We start from the raw sequence: 21,390 nt of genomic DNA, 5'->3' as shown, positions 1-21,390 counted from the left end.
TGGGAAACCCTCTGGCCACTCTTTGGTCCCCTGAGTATTTTTTCTATCAGAACCCTCATGAAGAGCAAGAATCTGACCTCCTGGCTACGTATAAATCTGGGTTCTACAAATTAAGAACCATGCTGATTTGCTGAATAATCTGGGGGGAGGACAGGGAGAGTGATTAGGCAAAGTTGATTATCAAACCCAAATATGATGCAGAGTGATGGCTTCCAACACCTGCAGCATGTAAGAATCATTTAGGGAATTTGGAAAAACATCCTATGTGAAAAGTCCATTGTGGAAAACTTAACTCATTATTGCCAAGATGAGGCTCAGACGTTGCCATTTCTTACAAGGCTTCTCAAGTGATCCTAATGCCCACCTTGTAACGCTGGAGTGTTCCCCACCCTCCCACCCTGCCAGCATTCCATGGGGCTTCAGGCTAGGGCTGTGGGGATACAGTACTGACTGCAAGGATTTTACTGCTTGTCGAAGGGACAAGTGACAGGCATGAGGAAAGCAAGTCGTAAATGAAATCGTAGTGGCGCCTGGAGGTGTTCTGATGAAATTTATGAGCAAAAAGAGTCCAGAATAAGTGGGCCCTTGCTGTGGGTGTTTTTGCTGTCTGTAGCCTTTTATACTATACAGCTCATGACGCTGCCACTTTGGCATTGAAAGGTTTCTTTGTTTGCTTGGCTGGTTTTGAGAATAAAGAATTGAGTTGACCTTCTGAACGAAGGCTGATAAATTCTTAGGATGCTAAACTGCTAGGTAATTTCCAGAGAAAATTCCCTGTGTCTGGACCCCCTGGAAGTCCCCAGGGAGTACCGCAGGTGTGGCACAGAAAGTCTAAACCTTCTAAGGATGGGGTTGGGTGCGTGTGCACGTGCGTGTGTGTCTGCGCAGGGTGCTCGGGAACTTCAGCTCATGCTCAGCTCACCCATGGCCACTTTTTGAACCTAGAGCAACAAGATAGGTCCCTGGGGACTGAAAGCAGCTCCGGCTGCCCCTGCTGTGAAGCAAGCGGGGACCCTGGGAGTTGGGAAAGGCACTGCACCGTCTGGCAGAGACTCCGCCCTCTGCCCTCCTGACCTTGGCCCCAGTCCCAGAACTGGATGGCAAACTTCACCCACATCTGGGCACTGTCCAAGCTGAGTCAGTGAAAGCACAGGCTGATCCTGCCTCTCTCCTCCACTGGCTCCCCCTGGCCCCACAACCACAGCTTCAGATCTACTGCCTGTTGGGGCAGAAGCCTGGAGGAGGAACAAGGCTGGGGTCAAGGGAAGGAAAGCCAAATGGTGCATCCTGTGCTGCACAACCAAGGCAGGATGGCTAGCCCAGCAACACCAGCTGCTCTGCTGGTCATTCTGCACTTCTGAGCCTGACACAAAGCGATGGCATGGCCCATGAGAATGTGGGGGAGGGGACAGGTTGTCACTTAGGAGGCCCCGGCTTCTCCCCAACATGGCACTAGGATGGAGGGGCTGCCTCTGCAACATGGACTCCCATCCCCCCACAGCTCTCTTTCCTCTTCTGGTCCAGCATTAGCTATAAGGCAACGAATTCATGATCACAGACTAGTCTTGCTCTCCTCTCCCCTCTGACACCCAAGCCTCACCCCTCACGTACCTGCTGCTGCTGAGGCATAGTTTCCCCAGCCTCAGGCCCTGCACCTGGATCCCTAATCTTGGCCTTCAGAGGAGTGTGTGTGTGCCTGTGTGTGTGTAGGTCTGTGTGTCATGGTGTGTGTGTGTGTATGTCTGTGTCGGGGAGTGTTTGTGTGCATGTGTGTGTGTATGTCTGTGTGTCGGGGTGTGTGTGTGTGCGTGTGCGTGTGCATGTACCTGTGTGTCAGTGTGTGTGTGAGTAAGCACATGAGTATCCATGGATGCAGAAGCAAGGCAGACAGGAGTAGTGAGAAACTGGCTGGTGTCCACAAGGAGAAGCTGGGTAAGGGGTTAGAGAAAAATCTTTGGGGAGGAGAGGAAGGAAGAATTAGAGTTCAGACATGATAAACCCAGAAATCAGGGACCATAGCTCCAACTCTTCTCTTTGGGATTTTTTGTTTTACAGCATGAAAATATATAATAAAATTTACCCATTTTTAGCCATTTTGAAGTGTACCATTGAGTGGCATTATCTACATTTGAACTGTTGTGCAGTCATCACCACCATTCACCTCCGGAACTCTTTTCCTCTTGCAAATCTGAAACTCTACCCACTGAATAACTCCTCATTCCCTCCCCCCAACTCCTGCCACCACCATTCTTTCCATCTCTATAAATCCGACTACTCCAAGAATCTCCTACAAGGAAGATCGCAGTTTTAGTCCTTTCGAGGCTGGCTTGTTTCACTTAGCGTAACATCCTTCAGGTTCATCCATGTTGTGCTACATGTCAGAATTTTCTTTCATTTTCAAGGCTGAATAATATTCCATTGTGGGTATATAATAGGCACACTGCATTTCCTGCATCTGTTTATCCTTCAGTGGGGTTGTCTCCACTGCTTTGTCACTGCTCATAGTGCTGCTATGAACATGGGTGTGCCCTTAAAAACTCCTACCTTTTAAAATTTAGTTCACGTTGATTGAGAGGGAGACACAGACAGAGGGAGCAAGCTCGTATCTGTTGCTTCACTCCTAAAATGGCCTAAATGGCAGGGGCTGGGCTGGGGTCAATGCTGGGAGCTGGGAACACAATTCACATCTCCTAAATGTGGGCATGAGTGCAATTACTTGAGCAAACCACATTTTTAACTGACAGGAGGTTAAAATCAGGAGCCCAAGGAGGGACTTAAACCCAGGTACTCTGATGTGAGATGCTGGCGTCTCAACTGCTAAGCTAAACACTCTGGAAACTCCTCTCCTTTAAAGAATGACAGCATTAGTCTCTGTTAGGTGATCCGGATATGTCATAGTTTTCAGAACACATTCAACAATTTTGCTGTTTGCCAGAGAACAAATACACAGAGTAGAACATCTCAGTTTAGATCATTAAAAATAAGGCGGTTGGGGCAGTCATCTGGCCTAGCAACTGACACCCATTCAAGAATCCTTCTTAAATAATAAAAAATTAAAATTAATTAATAAGCTTAATAGGAAATGAGAATAAAAAATTGGGAGGTAGGCATTTAGCCTAATTGTTAAAAGACTAGCTAAGAGATCTGTGTCTCACATCAGGGTGGCTGGGTTCAAGTCTCAGATTGGCTCCAAACTCAAGCTTCCTGGCAGAGGTGACAGCTCAAGGAGTTGGGTTCCTACCACCCATGTCAGCCACAGATCAATTTCCTGGGGCCGGTGCTGTGCCACAGCAGGATAGCACCCTGGCCTGAGGCACTGGCATCCCATATGGGCACCAGTTCTGGTCCCAGCTGCTCCTCTTCCAGTCCAGCTCTCTGCTATGGCCTGGGAAAGCAGTGGAAGATGGCCCAGCTCCTTAGGCCCCTGCACCCACATGGGAGACCTGGAAGAAGCTCCTGGCTCTTGGCTTTGGATTGGCGCAGCTCTGGCCGTTGTGGCCATCTGGGGAGTGAACCAGTGGACAGAAGACCTCTCTCTCTATCTCTACCTCTCTCTGTAACTCTTTCAAATGAATAAAATGAATCTTAAAAAAATAATAACAGATCAATTTCCTAACTGCCAGTTTCAGCCTAGTCCAGTATCAGCTGTCGCAGGCAACTGAGGAAGTGAGGCAGCAGACGGGAGCTCACTTTCTCTCACTCTGCCTCTCAAGTAAATAAACCAAAATACAAAATCACACGTGCCCTAGGATCAATTATATTGACAACAAACCAGAAGAAAAATGAAATGTTAACATTGGCTACTCCCACTACGGAATTACGACTGTTTTCCTACGCGTTCTACACAAGCCTATTCTGTGGCAATTGTTGGAGAAAATACGACCTTTCCCAGGCCGCCCCTCAGCCGCGATTGTCTTGGCCTGTCTGGGACCTAGGGTTCACACTGACTTGTACAGCCACGTTTGTTCTGTCCTCCATCCATCCATCCATCCATCCAATTCACGCTCATCACAGACACTGCTCACAGCCCATTACTTTGGTTGGATGTGGTGAAGCTGGCCAAGCCTATCACTCACACTGATCTTACTGTGCACTTGCTCATGGGTGATCTGGGTTTCCAGCTAGTCACACGGCCCGTTGGTCACCTCACAACTTACCGAACTAGAATGAGACATGGGGTTTAACTGCCCCAATCTCTGAAGCCAACAGCTGTCGACTGAGATGGGCTCGCAGGCAGGTTTCTTCTGCATAAGGCGAGCTGTCATTCGCCGTGTACAGGCCCAGCCTGCAGCACTTCTTCCAGTGTTGGCTCCCACAGCCTTAGCAGCTCCATTCACCTCTGAAAAGCACAGCCCAGACCCCGAGGTCCGGGGGAGTGGTTCTTCCTCACCCCCACCCTTTGCTTGCTGCCTTCCTGGGCTCCCACACCAGTCCTCTGATGGCGTCCATGTACAGCAACACCCCAAAGTGAAGGGAAAATGCTTCAGTTCATCCCCTGGGTACTTGCTGGGAAATCATCTGAGTGTGATATTTCTCAGCTCCGACCCCCCAACCCCCACTGACACCCACTGCTTAAACAAAGGAGACAGACTCAACTGATAAGTGGCCATTCGTATTCAGGCAAAGAATAAAAGGATTCTGGGCAAACAGCTCAAAGCAGCCTAACAATAAGTCAGGCTCTTGCTCACTGGTCTTTCATCTGCAGCTCTTGCCTGAACGGGAAACTAACCATCTGAGTTCAAGCTCCAGCTTCCCCCCTTATTAGCTGTGTGACCTTGCACCATTACCTTAACCTCTCTGGGCCCTAGTTTCTCTTCCAGTTCAACAGAGGAGATAACAGAGCTCAAGAAGTATTAAGTGTTTTTATTTTCCACCAATAAATTAACAACAGCTGCCTTTCAGGGAAGATACCAAGCATTGGGTTGGGTACTTCAAACAGACATCTATAATCTTTAGAAGTATCCAACCAGGTAGATGTCATTGCTAGTCTAGAGATAAGAAAACAACCTTACAAGGATTAAATAACCCACCCAAGGACACTCCAGTATGCAGAGGTTACCACTAGTATGGAGGAGGAACCTAGGACTGGGAGCCATCTCCCCCAAAAGGCTAGTACCCTGTTACTGCTACATCAATCGCTTTCCAGAAGTAGAGTGTGGGGCGTGCCTAGGGACTGAGGCTGGACACGGGAAGGGGTCCCCCAGGGCCCTTTGGCCTCAAACCCTTCCCCAGGGGCACCTGCAGAGTGGAACTGCTGAAACAGCAATGTGGCCTTTGATCCTGCAGGCATCACACCCCAGGAGGAATCATGCCTGAATGCTGTGAGTTCCGGTTTGAGGGGAAAGGAGGAAGGGGGGACCTGCAGGGGAAGTGCAAGTGCTGTCCACGCAGTTCCTTCAGTGCGTGACTGGAACACTGCCCCCTGGGCTCCTCGCTTCCTGTCTTCACCCTGAGGCCTCTCTCTGTGAAGCCTTGCAAGTCTCCCTGAGAGTTCGCATTCCCATCCCCACTCCCCCACCCCCCCTTTCTGGACCTTCTCTAAGAAGTAAGCACTACCTAACATCCTATGGGCGTGGCTATTATCTTGTTTATGGTCTTGCCTCCCTTGTGAACACCAAGATGTTGCAGCCCATTTCTGTCACTTATCAGATCGCATGCCTAGAACCAGCCTGGCACACAGTAGCTGTCTAGTGCATGAGGGTAGGAAAGAATGATGGCCGTGGGAGTCAGCAGGGACCCACAGCACCACACACAGGCCCAAAGCCACTACATAGAAGGGACGCAGGGATATGAATAAACTCAGATCTCCACCCAGCCTGCAACTCAGTGGGTCTTAGACTTCTTGAGTTCTCTATAAATTACCAAGAATGGTACCCATCAACTTTGGAAGCCTGGGGAACCTCACTGGTATCTCAGCCCTTCCCCTGTCTGGGGTATTCACAGCATTACCTTTTTTAAAAGAATCTATTTTTTATTTATTTGAAAGGCAGAATTACACACACACAGAGAGAGAGAGAGAGAGATTCCATCCAATGCTTTACTCCCCAAATGGCTGAAGCCAGGAGCTTGGAACTCCATCCAGGTCTCCCACATGGGAGGCAGGGACCCAAGACTTGGATCCAAATCTGCTGCCTTCCCAGGTGCATTAGCAGGGAGCTGGACAGGAAGTGGAGCAGCTGGGCCTGGAACTGGAACCCAGATGGGATGCCAGCGTTGCAGGCGGCTTAATCCACTGTGCCACAAAGCATCTACCTTCATGTACCTACTCTCCCAGGAGACCCCAGGAGTCCAAAGCTCTTGGTGTGTTCCATTTCCCAATAGTTCTCTCTGCTCCAAATCCAATCCTCATCCTACTCCTGCATCAGAAACTCCCCATTAACTCCATATTATTGAACTCTATTATTACGAACTCTAGGACAAAAAGCAGAGTGCTGAGAGGAATTCACACTAAGATGTGAAAGCCTGGCTGGGGTCATCAGGTGGCTTTGAATTTTTGTTCTGTCCACTACAAAGAACACCAAAGAAGAAAACTCTACCATGGGATCAGCATTGTGGCATGACAGGTTAAGCTGCAGCTTATTACACCAGCATCCCATATCAGAGAGCCAGTTTCAATCCCAGCTGTCCCACTTCCAAGCCAGCTTCCTGCTAATGAACATAGGAAAGCAGTAGATGATGGCCCAACTGCTTGGACCCTTGCTGCCCATGTGGGAGACCCAGATGGGAGGTCCAGACTCCTGGCTCAGGTCCAGCCCAGCTGCAGCCACTTGGGGAGTGAACCAGCAGATGAGATTTCTCTCTATCTCTCTCTTTCTCTCTGTCTCTTTACAAGTCTGCCTTTCAAAGAAACAAATCAATCTTAAAAGAATGAAAAGAAAAGCTCAACCCTGTAAAGAGTTTACTGTAGGGCTAAGAAATTTGCCACACGGGAAGCTACAGAATGAACAATTAAGAACTGAAACAGAACACTGCACTATCAGGATCTCAGGGGCGGCCAGGCCCTGGGAGGTCACCTCCCGGGGAGGAAGTTCATCAAAGGCAGGATGGCCCCTGCTTAGTTTCTGGAGCCCTGGCCAACAGCAGCAGTCTGCCCCTCCTCTCCTGAATTCATCAGTGTCACTAGGTCTACTTTTAAATATTTTTTTCATTTTTAAAAAATTCTATTTTTCATTTATTTGAAAGAGGGACCAAAAAAAAAAAGAAGAAGAAGAAGAAGAGAAACACAGAGGCAGAAAGATCTTCCATGTGCAAGGACACTCCCCCAAAGACACAACAGCCAAAGCTGGGCCAGGCCAAAACCAGGAGTCTGGAACTCCATCTGGGTTCTTCATGAGGGCTGCAGGGACTCAAGACCTTGAGCCATCACCTGCAGCCCCCTCAGTGCACATTAGCAGGAAGCTGGATCGGACTTGAATCCCAGCATCCAGTATGGGATACAAGTGTCCCCAGTGGTGGCTTAAGCACTATGGCACTATGTCACAGTGCCTGCCCCTGGTCTGACTTTTTTTGTTATTAGTCAGATTTTAAAATAAAGTCCTGTTTGAACAGATGACTCCGTGGCTACAACAGAGGGGAAACCACTATCTTGTACCAGTCATCGGACTCCCGGAAGTAGAGTCAGGGAAATGTCAGTGCTTGAGTCACTCACAAGTTAGTGGCAGTCCGGACCAGAATCCAGGTTTCCTGCCACCCAGTTTGTTTTTAAAAATAAACATATTATCGAAGTATCACACACATACAAAACACACCACTCAGTAATTCTCAAAAGTAAGCACACCTGTGCAAGCATCCCCTGACTCCCTCTGTTCCCTCCCCATACCTTGGTTCCCCCTGTCACCACCCCGACAGAACCAGTATCGTGACTTCTAGCAATGTGGATTAGAGTTTGTATGTTTCTGAGCTTTCAATCAGTGGAGACTCACACTGTGTATTCTCCTGGGTCTGGTTTCATTCACTGCCCAATTTGCCTGTAAGATTCTCAAATGTCACCTCTGACAGCAGTGGTCTGTTTGCACAGTGTCCCAGTGTGCCGTCTGTATTTATCCACATTGAGGGAACACTGAACTGCTTCCACGCTGAGGCTATCGCAAGCAACGCCACCACGAACGCTGCTGTCCTGCAAGTGTTTACAGCACAACTGGACATGGAGGAGTGGACTTGCCGGAACACGGTGTCTGCGTCCACTCAGTTCAGTAAATGCTGCCAATAGTTTCCTAAGGTGATTATATTGATTGTAATTCCAGTAAGCTTGTTCTTTATACTGAAGTCCCACCAACACTCAGGCTTCCTTCTTGTTAGCCACTCTGGTGAAAACAGGGGTGTATTAATACCTCACTGTGGCTTGAATTGGCATTTCCTAGATGATCTAAGGGGTTAAGTCGCTTTCCACATGCTTATCGGCCATCTGGATATCCTCTCAAGACCATCACAAAATCCAGAACGGCATTTCCACGCTGTGCTTTATTTTTTTAATTTAATTGCTTTTTTTTCCCTCCACAATGATTTTTGCTGATTTCTAAGAACCAAACAGTCTCACGGTTAAGAGTAATGGCTCTGGGCTGCCGCCGCAGCTCACTTGGCTAATCCTCCGCCTGTGGTGCCAGCACCCCAGGTTCTCATCCGGGTTGGGTGCCAGATTCTGTCCCAGTTGCTCCTCCTAAAGTCCAGCTCTCTGCTGTGGCCCAGGAAGGCAGTGGAGGATGGCCCAAGTGCTTGGGCCCTGAACCCGCATGGGAGACCAGGAGGAAGCACCTGGCTCCTGGCTTCGGATCAACGCAGTGCACCGGCCATAGCGGCCATTAGGGGAGTGAACCAACAGAAGGAAGACCTTTCTCTCTGTCTCTCTCACTCTCTAACTCTGCCTGTCAAAAAAAAAAAAAAAAAAAAGAGTAAGGGCTCTGGAGCCAGACTGCCTGAGATCCTGAGGTGGTGACCCAGCTCTGACACTGCCTGGCCCCAGGGCTGGGCTCCTTCATTCCTGTCCATGCCTCACCTGCACCATCTGTGACGGGGAAGGAGAACACAGAGTGCTCTCTTCCACAAGCTTGAACGAGTTCCCACACACGCGCGCACTTCAAAAAGCGTCTGCAGAATGTGCATCACGAACAAACAGCACAGATTTCAAAAATTTTTACACTTGTCTCTTATTTCCACAAGCTTTTAAAATGTAGTTATTTGAAAGGCAGAGGAGCAGTGGCAGGGAGGGGGAGAGTGGAGAGAAGTCAGAGTGAGAAAGAGAGATCTTCCATTTGTTTGTTCACTCTGCAAATGCCCACAACAGCTAGGGCTGGGTCATACCAAAGCCAGGAGCCAGGGACATCATCTGGGTCTCCCACGTGGGTGGCAGGGACCCAAGCGCTTCTTGGGCCATCTTCTGCTATCCTCCCAAGGGCACCAGCAGGAAGCTGGCTCAGAAGCAGAGCAGCAGGGACTCAAGCTGGCACTCTGACGACGGGAGACAGGCCTCCCGAGTGGAAGCCCAACCTGCTGCATCACAGCACTGGTCTCTCCGTGGACTTCCCTTTTTTTTTTTTTAAGATTTTTTATCTATTTACTTCAGAGGTAGAATTACAGAGGGAGGAAAAGAAAGAGAGAAAGGTCTTCCACCATCCACTGGTTCACTGTCCAAATGGCTACAATGACTGGAACTGGGCCAATCTGTAGCCAGGAGCCAGGAGCCAGGAGCCAGGAGCTTCTTCTGGGTCTCCCATGAAGGTGCAGGGGCCCAATGCCTTGGGCCATCTTCTACTGCTTTCTCAGGCCATAGCAGAGAGCTGGATCGGAAGAGGAGCAGCTGGGACATGAACTGACACCCATGTGGGATTCTGAAGCCACAGGCAAAGGCTTAGCCCACTATGCCACAGCGCTGGCCGCTCCATGGAATTTTTGAAGTACTCTCAGATGATGCTTGGCACACCCTATGTGTTCGACACATTAGAATTTGTACTGTTCCACCAACATTCTGAGTACCTAAAGTGGCCAAAAGTGCTTTGACAGACAGGAAGAAAAGAAGAGAGAGAGAGAAGGAGCAAGAATGGGAGATAAATTTTCACAATTTTCTGATAATTTATCAATTAAGCAACAGCCTTGTATTTCTCCCTCCTCAAAAAACAAACATTGTGGGAGACAGTGCTGTGGTACAGCGAGTTAAGCTGCTGTTTGCATGTGGGCACTGGTTCTGAGCCCCAGCTGCTCCCCTGCTAACGTGCCTGGGCAATCAGTGGAAGATGGCCCAAGTGCTTGGGCCCCTGCACCCACATGGGAGACCCAGAAGAAGTTCCTGGCTCCTGGCTTTGGCCTGACCTAGCCCTAGCCATTGTGGCCATTTGGGGGAGTGAACCACCAGATGGAAGATCTCTCTCTCTCTCTCTTTCAATTAAATAAATAAATCTTTTAAAAAATTAAATTTAAAAAAAAAGCTATTTCCCCTGTGCATAGTATCAAAAAAAAAAAAAAAAAAGGTGAAATTGGTGTTTGAGTGGAGAAGCCAGGGACAATTCAGGTGAAAAGAAACAGACGTATTGACTGTCACACTTCCTGCACCCCAAAGGACCCTTCTTCCACCATCAGCCAGCAAAGCCCTGCAGGGGAAGCACCCTAAGGCTTTGAACTGAGCCCAAGCATGAGCACCTGGTGCTGTGGAGCGCCCAGCCTCTCCTCTCTCTGGGACATGAAGATGAGGCACTTCATTCCTGGTCATCCAGGTCCTACCCAGGCTTTGGCTCTTGCCCTGGTCAGCGGGCCTGGCACCACCAAAGCAGAGATGGGCCTGACCAGTGAGCCTTGGCTCCTGGCCTCCTTGACTGGAGGGCTGCATGCAGCTCCAGGCCCAGAAAGACAGCTGGCGCTCTGGAACCCCACATCCTAAGAACCTGAGCAGGACACGGGTGTCCTGCAGCTGGCAGGTGCAGGAACACGTCGTGAAGCGAGATGGGAATGGAGCTTGTTTACTGTCTCCTGGCTATGACTCTTCCAAGTAGGAACTGTGACCCTAGATCAAGAAAGCAGGTCACATGGCTAGACAGGAAAACGTCAGCAAGGTCTCACTTTCATTCAGTAAACAGGCTGGGGACGATGAAATGATATATGAGGAGACTTCAAAGTCTGTTTCAATGCCAAAAACAAAAATAAATAAAACTCATTATAGTTTTTTCAGAATACACATTTTCCATGGCTTAAAAAAAGGTTTTATTTATTTATTTGAAAAGCAGTAACAGAGAGAGAGAGAGAAATATTATCTATCCTTTAGTTCACTCCTCAGTGGCTGCAACAGCCAGGGCTGGACCAAACCAAAGCCAGGAGCCTGGAACTCCTTCCTGGACTCCCACATGGGTGGCAGGGACCCAAGCACTCAGACCACCTTCCTCTGCCTTCCGTGGATTAACCCACTGTGCCACAGGGCCGGCCCCAGGCACGAGCCTTTTTAATTCCCCTGGTCCCCAACTTGTCTGTGTTAGGACACCACACTGAGTCACTGAGAGCTAACTCCTTTACTCAACAGATGAAGAAACTGAGGCTGAGAGGGGTCAGCAGAGAAAGCATGGGCCTGGAGTCGAGTCCAGCGGTACTGACTGCTGCCCCCTTTCCTATAAGTGATCTCCAGTGGGTCCCACATCTTGTCTCATAGCATGTCTCGTGTAAAGATCTGCACCCTTCCCACGCCTACTATCTCTACTCAGATGTTACTGCTCAAAGCCTGGACTACGAGTCAGCACTTCCCTTCCCTCCCCTCAGCCTCTCCTATTCCAGCCCACTGTGTACAGCACTCACAGATTCATCTTCCTAAAATAATACTTGGGTTCTATTCTCCCCTCTTCTCAGGAACTATCACTGGCTCCCTCCTTCCTCCAAGACCCTTTTCAACCTACCGGACTCATCGTGATGTCTCTGACGGGTGTGTATCAAGTCTTCTGCTGCTAACACCCTCTCCCCTGTCTTTATCTTGTTGCCATTATTCAGCTGCCAGGGCTCAGCCTGAGTGCCCCTTCTCAGACCCCTGCTCTCCCTATAATGGGACCCTCCTGTGACTCCCTTAGTGCAGTGACCTCACCCCACCACGGCACTCAACAGTTTGGTAAACAGACCATAAGTTCCTTAAACTCAAAGGCAGCGTCATGTCCACCTCTGGATTCTTAGACTGTGTCAGACACCCTAAACATCTGTTTCATAAATAAGAATTTAAGTCTCAAAACTCAAGCCCGGTACCTCTCACTGACTCCCAGAATATCAGTTTTGCTTAAAATAGAACAGTGAGCAAAAAGTTAGAAAAATTTGCCCTTGCAGTGCAAGCCTGGGGATCTTAGTTAAGGCACTTAACCATTCAGTGCCTTGGTTTCCTTCCTCATTTGGAAAGCCCTAAAAAGAATAGTGGCTTCCTAGAGTTGCAATATTAAGTAACCCCACTGTTGCATTTGGGGTGTGAACTTGAGGATAGGCAATCTCTCTCTCTCTTTCAAGATCAACAAATAAAAATTTACAAGCAAAAATAACAGTGTTTAAGTATGCTTTCTGAGTGTTTGTGCATAGTGAAAGTAGTAGGGATTCTATTACCTGTGTGATAGGTTGCCAAGCCTAAGGCAAGGAAGGGCAACAGAGTATTCTAGTTCCCCCAGCATAGCAAGGTGGAAGACCAGGGGCAGCTCCACTCACGACTCCTTGGCTTCCCCCCGTTCCAGTGAGCCAGCGCCCAAGCCCTCCTCCCCACTGAGGCATGTGCTCCCCTCCCCTGAAGTGGGCTGCAGAAGCCATCTGGACCAAGAAGCAAATTGACATCAGGAAGCACATGACACATCCCTGATGGGAACAGATCCCAGCAAACTCTCTGATGATCCCACAGAGCTAGCGAGTGAGCGCAGAGTGAGTCCTTGCAGACTCAAGGATAGCACCATGGTGTTCCACGAGGAGACATCAGAGCATCTGGCCCTCACACCCGGTGATTTCTGGGTTTCCCTCGATGACTAAGACTCCAGTAAGTATGGCAGCAAAATAGGGAAAAGTGCCAATTCACGCTGTCTGAGTCAGCCTTCCAACTGCAGCACTGTGGGGCCTTCAGAGTAAGAATCTGCATTGGAACAGGGGCAGATGATTCACAGGCATTCAATCTTCAGAAGCACTGGCTCTCTCCCCACTGTTACCACTGCTTTGAGCAAAGGCACCCAAACTTTTCTGATCACAAACTACTGCCTCTAACAAGATGCTTCCTTATTTGTAAATTGCATGCACATTCTACTGCACCAACCCTTTGTGTACGCGATAAAACTGACATAAAAATAGAAATTAAGAAGGATGAGTTAAACACAAATAGAAAGACAAGTGTTCATATTTCCTTCCAGTACTCAAAGTAACTCTCTGGGGCCCGAGGAGGGACCTAAGGTATGTCCTGCCCTCCCAGCTACTGGACTAAGAGCTTCTTAGTGCAAAACTCTGAGTCCTGCTCTGTGATCTCCAGCTTGTCTGAGAGCACAGGCTCACTCTCCCCTCTGCTCCACCCACCCAGAGTCTCACAGCCTGGCCACCCAGTGATTCTCTCTGCTCCTGCCCAACCATTACCCCTGCTCAACTACACCCTCCACACACTACTCCCACCCTGTGCTTTTTCTTTTTTTCTTCAGTCTTGGTGGTCGCCCTATAAACGGAGCCATGGATTTTTGTGGCTCCAAGTTTCTAGTCCAACTCTGTCTTCTGTTATTTTACTTGTTAGAAGGACAAAAAAAGAAATCATTAACTCCAGGAAGAGAGCTAGAGGTGAGTTTGGAAGGCAGGTTTCTCTAATGTTAAAAGGAATTTATATTCTTTATTTCTAGATCACCAAATAATCCAAGAAATCACTCAAGATGTAAGTGACTAGTCAAGCCACAGAGGTTTTCAAACAGCTTCAAGGTGCTGATGCACCTCCTGCCAGCCTGGGGACTGAGTATCTATTTCTGGAGTTCTGGTAAACAAGGTTCTTTTGCTTAAAAGCAAAACCAAGATCATTTCATTAAAGAACCAGAGGGTGGGCCCTAAGGCATGGCCACCCACTTCAAAGTAACCATCCAAGTTCAAGAAGTTCAACATAAAAAAAGAGTCCCAAAATGTTACTAATTTAAGGTAACCACAAACAGAGAATAATAGGGAAAAAATCAAGTCTTTTCAGAGAGCAGGTTACATAGGCTACAAATACCTCAGTCTTCTCAACAGCCTAGACCCAGAACCTAAGAGAAGTTAGGAACTGTTGAAGGAAATGTACAGCCAAGAAAGAAAAACCACAAAAATATAAAATTGAGAGTCAGATAAGAGTCATTGCTTCTTTGGGTCTCAGATCATCTTTGCTAATTTTGTACACAGGGCTCAATAGCTGGGGTTTCACCCCACAGGACAAATATTAGAGGGTGCCAAGTTTTTTGAAATGACTTTTAAAGATTCTGCATTATCTGTAAGCCCCTCTAATGAACCCTAGCAATCACTTCCCAGCCCCACAGGTCAGCAGCAGCAAGTTCACCTCTGTCTTGTCCAAGGATCAGCCCCAGGGCCCAAGGAACAGACACAATGACCCAAGATCAAAATCAAAGAATATTCTGGGGCCAGAGAAGGGTGGTGAATGGGTCCATTCTGCACTTACTGACGCCAGTCTCCTACCCCCTCCCAACAATTCCTGTATAGACCAGATTTGCACTGTCTGCATCCTCTGGTCACGAAAATGACAACCCTGCCACTGGAGACCCCATTGTAATCCTCCAGGTAACACCATGAGACACAATGGAAAAGATGCCCTCCCCCAAGTGCCACGACCACCCACACAGATCCACTGTGGCAAGAAGGCATGGGGAGAACTTGTGGAAAGAGAGGCATTCAACTAAGGACCACTCTGGGAGGCTGTCCTGAGGGATGCCTTTTTCTCAAGTTTCTTGGATACCAAGACCACTAGAGAATCTGTTTTCTTCTCCCTGTGCAGGCCTGAATGCAAGGGCTCAAACAGACCGGAAAGAACAGCAAGCATCTGGTTGTGGGGGCAGCTGCTGTGCTGACCATCCTTTTATTTTCTGGCCCATTAAACTCATCCACAAGAAGGCTGGTGGTAGCCACTGAGAGCTGTCCTTGCTGGACTGAGAGCTCATTTAAGACAGAGGTTAAAAAAAAAATTTTTTTTTAAAGAAAACCTTAGGAAGCACTAAACATATACCAGGCCATACTGAAGTGCCTTGTGCTTCGTAGCTCACTTAATCCAACAACAACTCCCTGAGTTGGACACGTTAGCAAACTGAAGCACAGAGATTCAGGAGATTCTCCCAGGTCCTACTCAGCGGTGGAGCTGGTAGCTGAGCCCAGGACGTCTGCCTCCAGAGTCCACATTCAGCATGGCACCAATCTGCCTCTCACTCGCATTCCTAGCTGACAGCACCATCTGGGAGGTTCCATCTTAAGGCATGAATCCTCAGCCCCTTGAATTATGTCTGAGGCAGCATACTTCATGATGACTCATGAATACAGATGAGAACGGCTGCAGTAAGTGACCAGTGAGTGGGAGCATCATGGAGGATTCCGTGACCAGGCTTCAAAAGCTCTCATTACCTCCATCATCCATCCACAAGCCACCCCAACTTGTGCCACCCTTTTGTTTGAAAATATTACAGTGGGGGGTGGGGCAGGCTAGGACAAGAATACAGCATGACTTAACCGAGGTCCCTTCCTTGCCCCTAAGCCGATGCCCAAAACCCATTAGATATCATCTCTTCAGGACCAGGCATTTGGCCTAGGGCAGTTTAGATGCCTAGAGCCTGTATTAGAGTGCTTAGGTTCAATCCCTGGCTCCACTTCTGACTCCAGCTTCCTACAACTGTAGAACCTAGAAGGCAGCAGTGATAGCGCAAATAAACACAACCTCTGTAGGAAACCTGCACTGAGTGCCTGTCTCCCAGCTTCAGCCCTAGCCTTGGCTGTTTGCAGGCAACTGAGGAGTGAAGCAAGGGATAGGAGCACTTGTTCCCTATCAAAAAAGATTTTTTAAAAAGATATCATCTCTTCAGTTAATGATCTTGAGATCAGTTAAAATGCAAACTGAGCTACAGTCTATCATTCACAGATGATGCAAATGAAGAATCTGAGTTGACAGGTGAGAGAATAAGGACTTACCAAGGAGAGAAAAGGGATAGAAGGAAGGAAACAGAAACACCATTACCCTTTCTCTGCATTGCTGCTTAGGGGTAGACTTCGCTACCATGGTAGATCTAATTCTTTTACACTCTGATGGCATAGAAGATGAGACCAAGGAGGTTAAGGATGAATGATTCAGGAGACTTTTTTTAAATATTAATTTATTTGAAAGGCAGAGTGACAGAGCAAGAGGGAGAGAGAGAGAGAGAAAGAGATCTTCAATATGCTGCTTCTCTCCCTAAATGGCCCCAACAGCCAGGAGCTCCATCCCAGTCTCCTAAGTGGGTGGCAGGGGCCTAAGTTCTGGGGCCAAACTCTGCTGCTTTCGCAAGTGCATTAGCAGGGAGCTGGATCAGAAGCTGTGCTCCAATACGGGATGACAAAGGAGGACTTGAACCTGTGCTGATACAGGGTGACCATGTTCCAAGTGTCAGCAGCTTAACCCACTATGCCACACTGCCAGCCCCTAAAGCAAACCTCTTCAAAGAAAAAACTTTCAGAGCCATCTCTGGTGCTCCATCCAGAGGTGACCAAATGGGGATGCTGCCTCAGACAAATTCCCCTAGGGGAAAATGGTGCTGTTACTTTCTGGCTGTGTTCTTGATTTATTGAAAAAACAAAAACTGTAACCAGGCTCTACCAGAGATTCAAGTAGAAACAGATATGGCCTTTATATATTCTATAACTCACACCTCCCTCCAAGGAATGTTAAAATGGTTTACATTTGACAATTTAACAAATGTGGGGGAGACAAAAAAGATTCTCCTAAAGTGTTCTTGTCTTCAGAAAGCATGAAGCTGCCAATTCATAAAAGGAACCCAAAACCTCGGACAGAGCCACTGCACTATGCATCCTATGAGAAAGTCTGCAATATCAGACATGGGAGCCACAGAGCTGAATAAGACCAGCTCAGCTATTTCCCTCTGGACTTTCCGAGATACTGAATCTAGTCTTGCTGAAATGAATTCCAGTCGAAGCTACTCCTCCAGTCCTCACCTCTTCTATAATGCGTCCCACCAGTGGCTCTGTCTAGGCAGATGGGGTGACATGAAAGATTTGAAAGAAGGGCTATAAATGGGAAAGATGGAAGACAGTGAGATACTGTGATCACATTTGTTAAGCCCAAAGTCATGATTATATGTAAGTGCATAGTCACATAGGAACAATGGGTCAGATACACACACTACCTAATACCTGACTTGCTGGTGAGACAGGAGGCCTCCTCTATCCTCCAGTAGTCCTGGTATCCTTCTCTGGCCTGGGTAACTGTCCTCTTCATTCAGAGACAGATATCTCCCTCCCAGCTAAACAGGCCAGGAGGAAGTCTCTAGTTCAAGGCAATTCACCACTGCAGAAGTCCTTTGACAATATCATTACTCCCAGAGCAACCCATTCTACTAATCACGAAAAGAGATAAGGGCTGAGAAGTCTGCCAGATACCTTTCTGAATCTTAGCTTCAAGTTCCCTAACATGGAAACACCTAGCTGTACCTGGCTCCTGAGAAAATCCCACTAAGGCTTGTCCCGAATCTTTCTCTGTAAACTTGTTTCATCCCCTGAGTCTGTGCCAGACCGGTCTAATTCCTTGTTTACTAGAGTCTCAAATACTTGCAGGCAAGGGTCACAAGGCCCCTTCGTCCTGCCTCCTCTGGGTTAAACATCCTCAGCTCTTCAACCAAGCGTCCTGAGACATTTCCTGACCCCTCACCCGATTCCTGTCCCCAAATTAATTTCTGGCCCTCTTAGGGAAAGAGGTGGATGGTCACAGATCCAATTCCTTTTAGCTCCTTAGGGAATCTGGACGCCCAACCAGGGGTTAGGAACGGTCCCAGAGTCCTCACAGAGCCTGCATCCAGGAGGTAGCTGCGGTCTGGTCTCCTGGGGGACTGCTCTGGCCCTTCACCCTTGGAAGGTGTCTTCCCACAGCGGTTTCGGAAGGTTGTTCACACAGACTCCTATAGAACATGACGTCCACAAGCAGCAGGTTCGGCGCACTCATTGAGCAGAGCAGTTCTAACTAGTCTCAGCATCGTGTGCTCTTAGGCAATCTCCCAAACTCAAGCCTTAAAACAAAACACCCCTCTCTGTAACTGTTTTCGTTTTCCGCGGCTTGCACGGCTGTCCCAACCCCACCCAACTCCGGGACTCTGCGAAAACACCTGCCCGACCTATTTCCTCTGGCGTATTTACAAAGCACAGCCGCTCCCAGGGCTTCTTGGAAAACACCCTCTGCCAAGAAAACAAACCCCAGGGGGCGGCTGGGGAAGATCCGGGAACCTCCATGCAGCACCCGCTGTGCGCGCGGAGTCCACGCAGCGCTCACGAGCTGAGCAGCAGCCGCGGGGCAGGCTGGGACGGCGCGCGGCGGCACGTGAACGCGGCGTGCGAAGCGGCCGGGGCGGGACGCGGCGCCTGCTGACCGACTGCGTGGGCCGCGCGCCGCAGCCAACCGCGCGCCCCGCCCCCTCGCGGCCCCGCCCCTTCCGACGAGGCCCCGCCCTTGCCGGCCGGCTGCCGCGAGTCCTCAGCTGACCTCCCCGGGGACGCTAAGCCTGTGCCAGCCAGCGCGACTCAGCTGCTGGCTTCCTTGCGGAAGATCCAGCGGGGCAGAGGGAGAAGCTGCGGGCAGGGGAACGGCGTCCCCTAAGCGGGCTCCTCTGTCAGCTGCCAGCTTGGGTGCCCCGTTGTATTTAAAAGTATGATCTCCTTCTATTCAAAGCATTTGTTCATCTGCCATCAGATACTATCATGAGAATTTTACTTTTCTTTCTTTCTTTTTTCTATTTGACAGAGTTACAGACAAATGGCCGCCGCTACAGCCGGCGCTGCGCTGATCCGAAACCAGGAGCCAGGTGCTTCTTCCTGGTCTCCCTGCGGGTGCAGGAGCCCAAGCACCAGGGCCATCCTCCACTACCCTCCTGGGCCACAGCAGAGAGCTGGACTGGAAGAGGAGGAACCAGGACTAGAACCCGGCGCCCATATGGGATGCCGGCACTGCAGGTGGAGCCACGGCTCCAGCCCCGAGAATTTTACTTTTCTAATTAATATCACAAGGAGCAAAGGAGATTCAGAATGAAGACAGCATTCCCAGGGAAAACAAATGCAAGATACAAATATCAAGTGAGGGAAAGAGAGGAAGAATTCTGTTTGGGATTGGAGTAAGAACCCTGGGGCCAGCGTTATGGTACAGTGGGTTAAGTCACAGCCTGTGGTGCCAGAATCGCAGGTGGCTGCTCCACGTCCAATGCAGTCCCTGCTAATGCACCTGGGAAAGCAGTAAAAGATGAACCAAGTCCTTGGGGCCCTGCACTCACATCAGGGACCTGACTTTGGCCTGACCCAGCCTGGGCTGCTGCCTCCATTTGGGGAGTGAACCAACAGATGGAATCTATATGTATCTCTCTCCCTCTCTATATAACTCTGCATTTCGAGTAAATTTTTAAAAATCTTGGGGCCTGCGCTGTGGTGTAGCAGGTAAAGCCGCCGCCTGCAGTGCTGGCATCCCACATGGGTGCTGGTTCTAGTTCTCTGCTGCTCTACTTCCGATCCAGCTCTCTGCTGTGGCCTGGGACAGCAATGGAAGATGGCTCAAGTCCTTGGGCCCCTGCACCTGCATGGGAGACCTGGAAGAAGCTCCTGGCTCCTGGCTTTGGATCAGCTCTGCCCCAGCCATTGTGACTGGTAAGTGAAGCAGTGGAAGGAAGATACCCCTCTCCCTCTCTCCCTCTCCCTCCCTCTTTCTCTCTCTCTCTCTCTCTGCCTCTGGCTGTCTGTACCTCCACCTTCCAAATAAATAAATCTTGAAAGCTTCCTACCTGTATCCACTGAAAAGACCCTGGAAACGACAATACCCCAGAAGTTCACAGAAGTCCCGATTTTTAACCCCCTTTCTCTACTAAAGGTGGCTAGGGCTTGGAGGAGTGGCTGTGACCGGGAAGTACAAGACTAGCTCAGAACATCTGGCTGTGCCAGAAAATAAGGAAAAACCCAAAACCTGATTAGGTGTGTCAAAAAGGCACAGTAGCCAGACTGAAAGGTTCTCAGCCAAATGTGGAACAATGTGAGCCTCAAAATGAATTACATCAGGATTGGATTATAATATGTGGAAGAGTAATTTTAAAAATCCCTGAGTCCACACTGATAATTATGAATGCTCTTACTAATAATGAAATTAAAACAATGTCAAAGGGTGAGTGAGCTGGGAAGCACTTCCTTGCAAAAGAGTGCCAACTAATAAATGTTGAAAGAATGGGCAGAAATAGTAAATTGTCCTTTGTAAGTGTTTCAGTCAGGAGTCATCAGTAGGTGCTAAAACTATTACATAAGAGATTATTCTGGGTTTATAGCCAAAAGAATGCAAAATCTCAGAAGTTTGCACACTCAGGTTCACAGCACTGCTACTCCCAGTGGCCAAGAGATGGAAGCAAACCAGGGGTCCACTGATGGATAAATGGCTAAATAAAATGTGGTATATCATAGAGTGAGTTTCTCAGCCCCCAAAGGGGTAGAAGTTCGGACACAGTATGACATGGATGAGCCTTGAGGACATCATGCTAAGTGAAATGAAGCAATCAAAAAAGACACTACATGATTCCTTTATGTGAGGTCCCTAGGAGCCTCAAATGCCTAGAGATGGTGTAGAATGGTGGTTGCCAGGGGCTGTGGAGAGAGGAATGAGGAATGCTATTGTTGAATGAGTAGAGTTTCAGTCTTGCAAGATGACACAAATTCTGGAGAGAGATGGCAGAGATGGTTCCACAGCATGGTTTATATATTTAACATTACTGAATTATATACTTTAAAAAATGGCTAGGTGGTAAATTTTGTTAACTTAATTAACCACAATTTTAACTCTAAAACTTTTCTTTCAGGATTATTGGAAATAGGGGCCAGCGTTGTGGTGAAACGGAAAAAGCCACCAAACACAATACCAGCATCCCATATGAGCACCGGTTCGTGTTCTGGCTACTCCACTTCCAATCCAGCTCCCTGCTAATTGCCTGGGAAAGGCAGCAGATGGGAGACCTAGATGAAGTTCCTGGCTCCTGGCTTCAGTCTGGACCTGCCATATGGCTGTTGCAGTCATCCTGGGAGTCAACCAGTAGGTGGAAGATCTCTTTCTATCTCTGTCTCTCCAACTTTGCCTTTCAATTAAATAAATGAGAACAGTAACACACTTTTGGAGTGATCATAAAGAATCCCACCACAGATAACTTTTAAAAAGATTTTCCTTATTTATATTTATATATCTTACTTTTT

The 21,390-nt window shown here is 48.5% G+C and overlaps 1 protein-coding gene and 1 long non-coding RNA gene across 5 annotated transcripts in view; one reads left to right on the top strand and one right to left on the bottom strand.

The window, feature by feature from the left end:
- The window catches only part of LOC100350534 (6-phosphofructo-2-kinase/fructose-2,6-bisphosphatase 3), a 96,993-nt gene that overhangs the window by 52,523 nt on the left and 23,080 nt on the right, over window positions 1-21,390 (bottom strand). The gene's annotated exons all lie outside the window — the stretch shown is intronic.
- LOC138845016 (uncharacterized) lies at window positions 18,694-21,305 on the top strand. Its single transcript, XR_011381593.1, has 2 exons — window positions 18,694-18,827; window positions 21,003-21,305. It is a non-coding gene; the product is annotated as an uncharacterized lncRNA (long non-coding RNA).

The sequence above is a fragment of the Oryctolagus cuniculus genome, chromosome 13 (genome assembly GCF_964237555.1).
Source record: "Oryctolagus cuniculus chromosome 13, mOryCun1.1, whole genome shotgun sequence".
In the NCBI taxonomy this organism is placed as follows: domain Eukaryota; kingdom Metazoa; phylum Chordata; class Mammalia; order Lagomorpha; family Leporidae; genus Oryctolagus; species Oryctolagus cuniculus.
The sequence above is the reverse complement of the archived record's forward strand: the minus strand, read 5'-3'. Positions and strand labels throughout refer to the sequence as shown.